The sequence below is a fragment of the Phalaenopsis equestris genome, unplaced genomic scaffold, assembly GCF_001263595.1.
Source record: "Phalaenopsis equestris unplaced genomic scaffold, ASM126359v1 Scaffold000002, whole genome shotgun sequence".
Lineage (NCBI taxonomy): Eukaryota > Viridiplantae > Streptophyta > Magnoliopsida > Asparagales > Orchidaceae > Phalaenopsis > Phalaenopsis equestris.
In genome coordinates this window covers 66,417,018-66,430,455 of record NW_018164444.1, presented here as the reverse complement: position 1 = coordinate 66,430,455, position 13,438 = coordinate 66,417,018, and the positions used below count along the sequence as shown (strand labels likewise).

The 13,438-nt window shown below is 37.7% G+C and overlaps 1 pseudogene; it reads right to left on the bottom strand.

Annotated features, from left to right (window-relative positions):
• Positions 1-1,725: 1,725 nt before the first annotated feature.
• LOC110017824 lies at positions 1,726-7,534 on the bottom strand (annotated as a pseudogene).
• Positions 7,535-13,438: the final 5,904 nt, after the last annotated feature.

The following is a 13,438-nucleotide window of genomic DNA, read 5'->3' as shown; positions in this document are numbered from 1 at the left end:
CTTCACATCCCCCCCCGCTCTTGGTCCGCCTTTAGCCACCACTGCCTCCAGCCCGCAGTCGTCGTCTTATGGTCATCATCGTCTCAGGCTACCGCCGCTTTCGGCCGCATCCGCCCTTTGACCGCATTCGTCTTTACGTCGTTGCCTCCTATTGGCTACCTTCGAGCTTCGGTTGCCACCGCCTTCATCCTTCGGTCGTCGCCTTCCGACCTAACTGCTGCCATCCAACCATCTGCGACCGCCTCCGCCTTTTGGGTGTCGCCTACATCTCAGATCACCTTCGTCGTCGCTTCTAGCCACAGCCACCTCAGGCTACCTTCACCGCCGATTTCTTGACTGTCGCCTCCATCTCAATCCACCTCTTCTGGCCTCCATTGGCCTCCATCGCCACCGCTTCTGGCCTCCGCCACCTCTGGTCAACAACAGTCTAAATGGCTCATAACACGTGTAACTCTCGACTCCAACCCCTGCTGCCTATGAACGTTGTCACATCTTGCCACTATGACCTACGTGACTAAATACGACATATATGATTCATAAGTCGTGCAGCTCTCGAGTTCGGCCACTACGACCTACAAACATGGTCACCGCTTGCCACTACGACTTGTGGTCAATAGCTTATGTAGCTTTCGGCCCCCGCGGCCTACAGATGTCGTCACAGTTTACCACTGACTCTTGTGACCAACTATGATTTACCTGACTCACAGTTCTTGCAGCTTCATACTACGGTCTTAGTGGCCAACTAACGCTTCTGAAACAACCATCTGCATCTCACATGATTAACTACTATCATCGAGAAGTACGTTCATTACATTCAGATTATGACTACTATCAATGAACCATTATTGTACATTTATAATGGTTATCTTTGTAACTTACTCTTTCCAAATTCAAGTGAAGAGTCGACCCATGTATGCAAATTACATAGTGGATCATTTCAACTGGGTAAGACCCCATGATGTTTTACCTTTTCTAAGAGTTTCCACTTAAAAACATGTAGTGTCACTATTAATTGCTTACTTCTATCTAACCATGTACTTGATTTCATGCAACGCTAAGATAATAATTTATTACTATACTGCCACAAATTTTCTAGCAGACATCATGAACTATTATCATAGAAAACTGAAAAATAAAGAAAATTATAATCAAACAAAAAATATAAAAATGAACAATTCAAGTTGTACATTTCATATAAGGAGCATTTACATACATACGACCCTACCAATTTCTATGTTTCTGCAAATCCAAAACCTAAATTTTCCTCTTTATACATTTATACTGCCAAATATTTTATATCATATAAAAGCTATCACGATTTATACTTAAAAAAAAAAAGCAAAATACAACTTTCCATCCATAGATAAGGTGGCATATTTATAAAATGCATAGGAATGGAGTGGCATACTGGCATGTGTGCAAGTCATACTATATAAACAACAGGCAAATTCAAGAAGGTGAAGAAAAAACCACTTGCTTTCATTTACTGAAATCAAGCATGCATGTAATTAGTATTACGCAAACAAGTCTGCAAAACCCAATTCATTATAATTTTCTCAATGCTATAGGAGTCCAGTTTGCTGAAAGCAACATAAAACTATATAACACTTTAAATGATCAAATCCTCACATAAGGTAGGAATTGGAAAAATAACACGCCGAAGAAATGAAATTTAAGGGGAAAAAAAAAAAGACTCCAGACTCCAAGTAAAGTAGGAAGAAGGCAAGCAAACTATATATCCGACAACGCTTCCGCAACCGCTCCACGCTGAGCTACAGCGGGATCCGGCGGAGGTCGAAGGACAAAATGGCTTGGACTGACCCATTCAACAACTCAGTAACACTATGACCATCACCACAATTGCTAAGAAAAAAAAAGCTAGTAAAATAAGAAAAACCTGTAACTTGTAACCTGTATACTGTAATTTGTTGCCTGGTAAGACATAAGAGAAACTTAGCATGAACGATCATAGCGGCATGAAAGAGGGCCAGCGGAAGCAGTAATAGCGCGCACCATAGAGGAAGACTTGGCGCCTAGGCTAGAGGCCCTCGCGTAACTTGAAGAAGAGCCGGTGCCAGATGGCACAAAATAGGCACCGTTAAGAAGTAGATCTCCTTCAGATCTCCAGTTCCAGTTCTTCCATTCACTTGACCATGTGTTCACCCTCTTCGTTACCTGCGCCAGCCCAATGATGATTAATGAGTAAACGAGTTATTTGCTATATTAATTGAATGTTTGATTCTAAGGGGACTTAATTACATGCATACCAGACGATTTTTATGTATTTCCACGTCTAATGCATAAATTTTCATGTTGACATGCATAGCACTCAGAAAAGCAATATGAAACTTTATGTGTCGGATATGGGAATACAGAAAAATTGTATAGTATGTATGTAAATTTCCCTTGATTCTATACGTGTAGAACTTTCTAAAACCCTCATTGTTGGCCGCTTCATTAATTAGCTTAAGTTTGACTAATTTTATATCTAACTTTGTAAAACATGAACAAAACGTTATTCGGTCATGCTTAGAAAAATAATGGCTTGATAAGTGCCATATTCATATGCATAAATGTGTGCATGTATAAATATTAAGTAGTGACCAACAACATTTGAGCTCTCTTAAACTTGACTTATTAACACTTATGACAGCATCTCCTCCCATTAGAATATAGCAATTATTATAAAGGGCATCTACATACATACCACACAATTATTATGTATTTACATATCTAACACTTAAACATTCCTATTTACATGCATACCACTTAAATTCTTAACATCACATCAAAAATATCAACATAACTAAAGACACCAAAATATTAGAAGTGTAAATATCAAACTTTAGGCGTTAGACATGCAAATACATCTTTTGTGGTATTACTTATGTAGATTTCTCTTACTATAAATGTAGGTTGTTATTCAAAATAACTTCGTAGTGCTTAAGCAAAGCAATCATAGTCAGATAACAATGAATCCAACAAGCCCACAAAATAGGATTTAAGATTTTGATGCGGAGAAGAAATTAGTACGCGTATAAATTTTCAACTGATGGAGCGAAATCATTTAGATAAGTAATACCTCTTTTGCAAACGGGTTAGCTGGAGCCAAGTATCGGTTGCCCTGGCTGTTGATGGTGGGATTTGCGCTTCCACCAATGGCGTACATCTCCCAGTGGGTATAGTCATTATTCACCACATGGAAGTAGCCGTGGCGACATCTATAAGTTAGAGAAACATTTGGGTTCTATTTATAGCATTCACAGTTGTGCGAAAGAGAAGGAAATTAAAGATGTACGAGGAGGAAAAGCACAAACCTGGGCATCCTCTGAATAAGCCCTGCGCCAAAATGGTTGAAAGCGATGGTGACCTGCATCATCTTGTCCCTTTCGTAGGAATCGCTGTGCCCCAGAAGCATCACCTGCATCCATCAACCTCTGAGGAGTTTAGCTCTGAATTTTTGGACAAATTAAATTTCTTACAAGGATTTGCTCTTGTAAATAATTCATCAAGAGAAGTGACTTAAATTAAAAACAGGTGGGGGAAGAAATTATTTAGGCCAAGTTTTTATAAGGGCCCATTCGGTTGTTTGTAGAGAAAATATATTTAAGAAAATGATAAATAACATACTTTTTTAGATTTTTTCCCAAGTTGATTTTAGAGTTCAAAACAAATAAGGATTTCCAACCGAATATAATGTCATAAAAAAATTCAATAAACATATCATTTTTCTGTAATTAACTTATTTTTCCCGATTTCAAAAAACCAAATAAGCCCTAAAGAATTTCTTGTAGATTTGCATATGTTCTAATGAATGACATTCATGCTTATCCCAGTCCAATAACTTCCCATAAGAAAAAAAAAACAAAAAAAAAAAAATCCTATAACAATGCAAATAAGAATTTTCTCATCACCTCTCAATTTGTTCTATGATTCGTGTTTAGCTGCCAAATGTTTCTAAATGAAATAAATTTATAAATACAGATCACAAATCCATGTACAATAAATAAATAAATGCTGATGAAAGCAGAAGTCATACCTCATTATGGTGAGCCATGTGATTATTCGAAATGGTGATGGCCGTTGAGCCCATGATAGCATCCACGAGCCCATCCGTGCAACGGGAAAGCGAGCAGTGATCCACCCACACATGACTGGACCCAAATATCGAAACGGCGTCTCCATCAGCCATGGTGCGCCACCCATAATGCGAGGGCGAGCTGCGCACCATGGCGTTTCCCGTAGGCTTACAATCATGGATGTGAATTCCATGTATGATAATATTGGTGACGAATTGGATGGTGATGCAAGCTCCATAAGCTATGTGGACGTTGGCTCCACGGCCATCGATGGTCTTGAAGCTGTTCATGATGAGCTCTTGTTTCAGTACGATGGCCATGTCGTGCTTGAAGATGATCCATAATGGTTCGTCCTGTATGACAGCGTGGCGAAGGGTGCCTGGCCTGGGGTTGATGGGGTCGTAGTCGGTGGGATCGGAGACGACGTAGAAGCGGCCGTCGCGGCCACCGATGGCATTGCGGCCGAAGCCGATGCCCCCGGCCGCAAAGGGGCAAGGCGCTTGCGGTTTTTGTGCCAGTTGGGGTCGCAACGCCAGCAGTCGTCGATGGGGTTTCCGGTTCCGCAGGAGAGGTAGCTCAGGGAACGGCGGGCTGTACTGTTGCTAATGGCCCTGGAGATAAGTCAAGCATTTCATCGAACGGTTTATGTGCGTGCGGATGAATGGAAGAATGTTGTAGTGCAGAAGATTGATTTTTTTTTAGTAAATGATAGTATTTTTATAATATAAATGTTAAATTAGTATTTTAATGCGTATTAATAATGAAAAAAAAAACGGTTCGAATACATAAAATATTTGCGACCTAATTACTATGCATCCAATTCATATTTGCATCCATAGCCTTTAAAATCTTAACATCAGATAAGAAGTATTACTATTATTAAATTTTGAAGCATGAAATATACATGTGTATGCATAAATTTATAAATCCAGTGTAGGATAAATACATATACCAAAATTTAAGGGTTTGTAATATAAATACTCTAAAATTGTATTATTTGCATGTAAATTTTCTTTATTTATATTGGAAAAGAAATTAAGAATTTCAGTGCATATGGGGACTAGCATTTGACAATGGTTCGCTTTTATGTCAATTTATGCTTTTCTTGAATGCCAACTCGACAAATGTTGCTGAAAAGACACTGCACCCGTCAGCCAAACCAAAAAAGAGTTAAATGGCCTATACAACAAATAGGCTTTCGGGATTGGGTACATTTTATAGGGTATATTGAGAATATATTCAAATAAGTATACCCTCAATACACTCTAAAATACATTCACTCCGCTCTTATTCACACGTGTCTTATCTGCATGTAATATTTTTTCTTCCATTAGACCCAGACCTGAAAAAGCGCCGACTTTATGTGAAAAATATTCTAATCATTAATTTTTAATTTATTTGACATTAGCACTCTACTTCTTATTAAAAAATAAAATAAGATAAGACATAATTTAATTAACCCTCTTCTCATATATCATGCCTTCTTATGTTAAATGAATCACACATACACTTGGTTGCTGTAGATGTGCAAATAATTGCTCTAAACTCTGCTATACTGCACGATTCCCTTAAAACCTAAACCCTAGACAGAATATCTCTAACTCTACTGGTCGATAATCTAAAAGCCCACTCAAAGTTTACCATAATCATTGTAAGGCCCGTTGAGGCAAACCAAACACCTAATTTGGACAAATGAAAAGCCATGTGAAGCAACCCCCACCCTAACCATGCACTACTAGTCGGTGATTCATGAATTAAATGTTCCCATGAGCTGCCTTAAGGACAATAAACAGCGATCGATTGTGGGCACCACCACAAAGAGGCCCAGCCCAGCTCGAGAAGAGTTATTGAAAGCATGTGCATCAGTCACGTGTAGAGCTCGTGAAAAAAGAGTGGGACAAATGATAGCTAGCTAGGATACAAAGTCTACAGCTCTTAAACCGAAATTTAACTATGGAAAAGCTTGCCAGTAATTAACTTAAGGAAGCTACTTGTTACGCTGATTATGTATAAGCATTCGGGTAGATGAGAACATGCATGTGATAACGAAGAAAAATCGCGGGCTAAAACGGGTACATTTCCAGCTCGACGGCGGCACAGCGCTTTGGAGGTTAATGGATAGTGAACGTTATCCTATATAATGAATTTTCATATGGCATTAAAAAATCGAATCAAACCTAATAAGTTCAATCAATGTAGTTTGGTTTAAAAAATATGAATATGAAAATTTGGATATTAGATATATAAATACATAAAAATTGCACGACGTTTATGTATAATGCCATTATTAAAAAAACAAAATTTTGGCTGGAAAAATAGGGTAATTACAAAAAAGGAAAGTTTACTTACAACTGGACCAAGGAGGCGACCAGCTCTGGAGATTCCACGGCTCCTTCCACCTTCTGCGACAACCTGAATCGCGAAACAACAGAGGGCGTTAATGCAAATGACTGAATTACCCCTAAAAACGTTTTCTCATTTTATCGTCCAATCGCATTATTGATTGTTCCATGAAGATAAAGAAAAGTTTGTAGTGAAGAGGAAATGACTGCAGTGACCTCCAACGGCCGGATCATCTTCCCTCGAGGATTCAAGAATAAAGAATTAGAGAACAGGAGAGAAAAGGGAAACGAGAGAACCAAATCAACGGCCAAGATTATCCAAACAAATACTGCATGAGCTCTGCAGTTCACTCGCCTGGATCTGTTGGAGAAGGATAACAGAAACAGAGATTTAGGGAGACTCACCTCGTTGATAGAATTGAAGACGAATTGATGCTCATGGCGGATTCATTCCTCAAATTCCTTGTCGAAGGCCGATCGTGGCTGCAAGAAACAAGAGAAAGTGGATCAGATTTCGTGACAGAGAAAGGTTGCCGTGTTCTGTTTCTACTGAGCTTTAGGTCATTCCATCACTGCATTTTCACAACTACAAGGCAAAACCACCGACAAAAGAAATAAAGATTTGGCCATTCCATGTACTGCTATTTCAGTTTTGCAACGAAGAAAATGCTCTTGAAACAACCTTCCGATCTCCTGCGCTTCCTCTGCTTCGACGCAGAATACCATTTTCTCACAAATTCCTCGAAAGAAAAGAAAACTAAATCGCAATCGATAACAGATCATCTAATCCGTCACTAGCAAAGAATACATAAATCTGAATCTGGAATTACAATATCTGAAACACCGACACATCAAAAATCGAAACCCTATAAACTGAAAGCATAATGTACCTTTCTCCGTCGTAATTCTGGCATCCGAACCACCCCAAGCCTCCGAACAATACCAATACAAAGATTCCGAGCAATGCGAGCCACTTCGGAGACGTCGCCATTGCCGCCGGATGCTTCTCTGCTTCTCTGCTCTCACTATCCTCCCTCTTTCTTATATTCTCTCTTTCTTCCTCTCTGGGGTAAAATGTCAAGGGACCATGAAATGAGAGATTGAAGTGGGGTGCGCATACTTATAGTTCCGCCGGTTTATAGAAGCCCAATGCCATCCTTCAACATGGCCCCTAACTAATTAAAATGGAAAAATAAAGAGCCTTTTTCACTTGTTCTAATTAAGATAACACTACAAGTTATTGTGTATGTCTATTTAAAAATTGAGGCATTTATCATTCAATGCCTATGTAAATTTTTTTGGCAATGTGGTGTATATTTGTCAAAATTTACAATTTAGTTCTTTGGCATGTAAATACATCAGAAATGAGTGGAATGTGGGTAATTTTTTCTTCAAAATTTTGGATGGGGTAAAATTACAATCTAATTATGCATGAATGATAACTAGGTTCAAGGAAACCTAAAATTGCTTTATGTGAGTAATATCATGTTTGTTATAAATGAATATCATAAGCAAGTGGAATCATTTAGTTATGACAGACTCAATGATTATATATATATATATATATATACAAGTTTTTGTTGGACTCTAATTTGTCATTTATGAACATGACCCGAGTGTTTAAGCAAAGTGAAGGAGAGGAGGAAAGGAGAGAAGAATAAGTCTAGAATTTTTTTTATATGGAGGAACGAGGGAAAGGTCCCTTTCTTCATATTTTTGTCCCGTAATTATAGAGATGTGATTTGTATAATTACTGGAAAAAAGTTAACAGTTATGAAAATTATTGTTACTGTCACTAACACTCTAATTGATTGTATATATTTTATGTCATATTTATATTATAATTTGAATTTCAACATTTTGCGGTTATTGAATGGTCTGCTGGTTTGAAGTTAGTCGACTGAGGCTACCCGACGAGTGGCGTATGTGTCCATTGAAGTGCAGGTTGGTCGGTCGAAGTGTCTGGCAGCATGGCAATCTGGCTCGGTGTCTTTCGGCAAGGTCTATCAGAGCGGTCGATTTTGTTATGGTCGTTCGGTTCTGAAGCGACGTTGGTTGGTCGAACGTGATCAGTTGGTTTTTTTGGTTGAGTAAGCGTGGCTCATTTTCCATTCAACTCAAGTCTTGCAGGACTTGTGTCTCGTCTGTTCGGTCGGTTCATCTCCTCTGCCGGATCTTTTAATCTTGCAAGGTCTTAGGAGGGTTTTGTCGCAACTTATGACCTTGCAAGATCAGAAGATCCGACTAAGACTTGCTGCCGGTATGATTTATGTCTCACTTTTGACAGGACTTGCCGCTACCGAGCATGGAACAATTTTCAGATCTTGAACCTATCTCTTGTTTTGGAGATGCGGCTTAATGCTTGGCCTTGAATCGTCGGTTAATTGTTTAACTCGAAAGGAAATTCTTTCATTTTGGTCGTTCGTTCTCTTTGAGATTCGTGTTGTTATTTTTGGTGTGTACAATTTCTCTTGCTCTTTTTTTTTTTTTTTTTTTTTTTTTTTTTTATGTTAGATCTCCATACAAAATTAGATGCTAAACTTTCTCTTGTCATGAAATTTTTAGCGCATAATATTTATATTTATAAATAACGGTGAAATTACTTCTAAGAGGTATGTGAAAAAGACTGATACTATATTAAACTTTAATAAAACTTTCCACCCTCAAATGAATAGGCAATTTAAGTAATCCATACATATACTAATAAGGTTTATAATATTGATATAATGTGCACATATTGATCATGAAAATGTAACATAATTTATTTTGGTGTACCATTAAATTCACGGTAGTAGAGTAATGTGTTTACGTATTTGTATTTTACGATGATTCAACAAATACACACAAACGGAAAAAAAAAAAAAACTCAAAAAAAAAGACGGCATGAGTTTTTTTCGTGAAAATTTTGAAAAGAAAAAATCTTGAGGAATATTACTTGAAGTGATTCCACTATGTCGTAAGTTACAAGATGTTGGCTCTTGAATAACTGAAAGCAATATTACATAAATGGGGCGTATCATTTGTTAGGCAAGTGGTGGTCTGATGACAACGGTCGGGAACTAGTGGTTCGACAGTGGTGGAGCTCGACGATAACAGTCCAATGGTGGTGGAGCTCAATGAAGGCAACCGGGGACTAGTGGTCGGATGGTGGTAGAGCTTGACAATGGTGGAGCTTGACGACAGTGGGGAAGCTTGACAGCGGCGGTCTGGCGGTGGTACGTGGAGCTCGTTGACAATGGTCCTACAATGGTGGAGATCGGCAGCAACAACCTATTGTGGGGGAGCTTGTCAATAGCAGTCGTCGGTGGTGGACCTCGAAGGCAGCTTAATGGCAGTGGTGAAGCTCAGTGGCGGTAACCGAGCACCGATGGTCTGACAGTGGTGGAGCTCGAGAATCCTCGAGAGCTTGGATCTCCCTTCAGCTTTATCCTTAAAGTCCAATTTCCAAGTCCTCCATGAATTGAGTGGATGCCTATTTATAGATTTTGTTAATTGTATGCTCTTTAAATACCACATGAATCTGGACCGCTCCATCGAATGACCTGGAGTGATCCATTTGATTGAATGATTTTTTATGAGCATTTGAGTGCCTATTTTGGGCTCGTTGAATTTGGATTGATGAGACGTCTGATTTGACAATATTTTTTTCATATTTTGAGTATATTTGCTCATCCAATTTCACATTCAAAGCATCAAATTGCTTGTAAACTACTTGATATGGGTTTGATCGGACTCAAATCTAAATATTTTTAGCTTCATTGGGCTTGCCTTTTTTAGACGGCCAGTTCTACAATACTTTGGATGAAATTAGAGTTTGGATGGTTATGAATACGTATCTATAATTGTTCAATGCTCAAATTGCTTTTAAATTCGTGCATGATGATAATTTTTAATCATGTGTCAAATATTACCATGTAAAGTACCGTGAAGTAGAATTTTAGGTGGTAGACCACTGATGATAGCCATTGACAACCATTGTTCGTCGTCGAGCACCAATAATCAGAAGTTGTCAGCCGACATTATAATTTTGAAAAATCTAGTAATCATTTTTCTGCTGTAGGATAAGAGATTTCAATAGTCATTCATAAAACAAAAAAAAAAAAGATTTTTACAACTGGGTCAAGCCCTGTGTTTTTTTCCCTTTACGGGTTTTCCACTTAAAAAAACTTCTAATTTCATCACTGGTTGTTTTTCTAAGTGTGTGTTGAATTCTTGTGCAATGTTAAGACGAGACGAGAATTCATTACTCTACCGCCGCGAATTTTCTAGCACGCATGAGACTTTAACTCATTCAGAATTTAATAAATTCAGATTTATGGAATTTACTAAGTGGTATAACTTAAATCCCAATCCCCTTAGTGATATGAAAGATCTTGGATAAATGTGAAAAGTTTGAGTGTTAGATATGTAAATACATAGAAATTGTGCCGCAAAAGACAAAATTTACTACATGCGACACGATACGATCCATGATTTAGCGATCATTATTTTTTACATAATTTTTAATAATGTGATGTTCTGAATACTAGTGAAATTAAAAATTATTTGTTTTAATTTAAAAATAATATTGAAATTAAATACTAATTGAAATTATTCTGTTATTTATCCAGCAATTGTCTGCGGCACGTGCTCGCGTGGTCTCAGGCGCACTTAACGGCAAGATTCCACAAAAAGAGGGCGCACCAGGGACAACGTAACGGCTGATTTTGCTCGCCGTTCCCGACAACGTATATGTGGCCTCGCATTGTCGTGCGAAATTCCGGAATTATATGACCGTTTCATTGGAGAGAGATTCTCTTCCAAGCTTCCGGCGATCCATCGGAGCCGTGCGTTTTCGTTGGTCCATCACGCGGCACAGATCGAGGATGTATTGAAGAGTGTCTCCTGTTTTGGTTCTTGCAGCGGATTTGCAATTTTTGTTGCGATCATCAGTACCTTTTTAATATCCTTACGTTATGTGTAGAGACTAAAGGAAAAATTACATTCATAGTACTCAATTCTTACAGATATATCTATCTCACGTCTAAATTTTTGTTTTACACATAGCATTTTAAAATATCAATTTGACTACTTTTCATATGATATTTTGTAATTATAATAATTTAGGTGGGAGATATGTAAATATGAAAATTTGGAATGCCATATATGTAAAAGTCTCATATTTAAACGTTTTAAGCAATGGTGGTACGAAACCCGTGGGATATTCGACGGTATCGAACTCCTCCGAGTAAGGTCTACCCTTTAGAATCGATGCCCCTCTTTGATTGAGCCAGGGCTTCTTTCACCTGTTGTTCTACAATTTGTTTGATGTCCTTCTCCGGTATCAAACTCTTGACTGAATCTTTCTTTGGCGGTTCATCTCCGTTGGTAGAAGTCAACTCTTCCTCGGGGATATGAACAACTTCTGGCTAGTCTGTCTCTGGAGACGCTATCCTGGGCGATTGATGCCTGCTCTGTAGCGCGGCCATAAGGCTGATTATTAGTTTTTTTTTTTGTTTTTTAAATTTAGTCCTCAACTTTTCATGATTACATCATTTATAAGCGGATAAGATTATAAAATATAACTTTAGAGAGTAATTTAAAAATAATAATAATCATAATTTAATTTTGTCAAATGCTCCAAAACACGATGTAGGTTGTGTGACACTGCAACGTCACTGCACCGAAGCTTCAAACACACTCTTAATATTCCATTTAAATTTTAAAAAAATTAAACATAGAAAAAGGATTTATAAGTATTTTTAAGGTTAAACTTTAAATTTTATATTAATTTTGCTAGAAGTATATAGAACACATGTGTGCTTGTGAATAATTAATTTTGTTATAAAATAATGGCTAAAAGAAAAAAATAAATTTATGGAATGCTAAAAATATTAAATTAAATTCGATGATATTTTATAAACTCTGAAAATTTGCAATAATGATATTAAACTCATAGAAGAATTTTTGTAGGTGCTTAATTAATATCATTGTTGAATTCTTTGAGACTTGTGACCTCCATATAAATGGTGAATTCGTGCAATTCATGAGGGATCTTAGAAAATGAGTGAGAATAAGCCCAGGGGACTCTACAAAGTATTTCTTGAGGTCGTAGGATTGAGAGAGCAGTAAAAAAAATGAAAAATTATTGTGTATGTGTCCAATCAGTACTGTGAAAAAAATTTAGAGTGAGTATCACTCTAACAATAAAAAAAAAACAAAAAGATGTATTTCAGTGGTTCTGATCAGACATCGCACGCAAATTTGCATGCGTTGTCCGTATGCAACAATCGCTCTAAAGAAAGAGCCGACTTCTTCCATAGTCCTTATTTATATACTGAGGAGTCTACATACCCGCACATGACTTTGGTAAATGATTATAAAAGGGTTATAGGATGTGTAGTATGAAGCTTAAGCATATTTGTTGTCGACAAGCCTATTGATGTGGATAATTATGTTATTATTAAATGACATTATGTATGTTGAGAAATGAAAATTCTCTTTCTTCTGCCTTGGGGAGCTGCTCACCGAGCTCGACGGTGTCGACAGGCGGTGTCAGTGAGTTGAGTGGGAATGTCCAACCGCATCGTACGAGTTTGAAATGATAACTCAAACAGTGTGGGCGAGTCTAATTAGCTGAGCGCGCTTGAAGATAAAGGTTGAACATACATGCTCTAAGGAAATCGCCGGAATGATGACGTACTTCTCGTGGAATTCTTATGGGCAGTAAGGCGATCTGCAGCTTTTCACTTACAAAGGTATGCCTGATAACACTATTAATCTGGTTTAGGGTGTTGGGTTCAATCCATCAAACCCATGATGCCCATTTATCATTTGGGATTTCCTGTTGTTTAACAAGCCAATTTTTTGGTATAAAATCATAAAACTCGGGGGCATTTACATGCATACAATCCAGTTCATATGTCTTTATATTTCCCACATCTAAACATTGCTTTTTACAGCTATAACACCCAAAATTTGCATGTACCATAAAAAAAATCATAATTTTAACTTTTAGAAAGTAAAATACAATTTTTG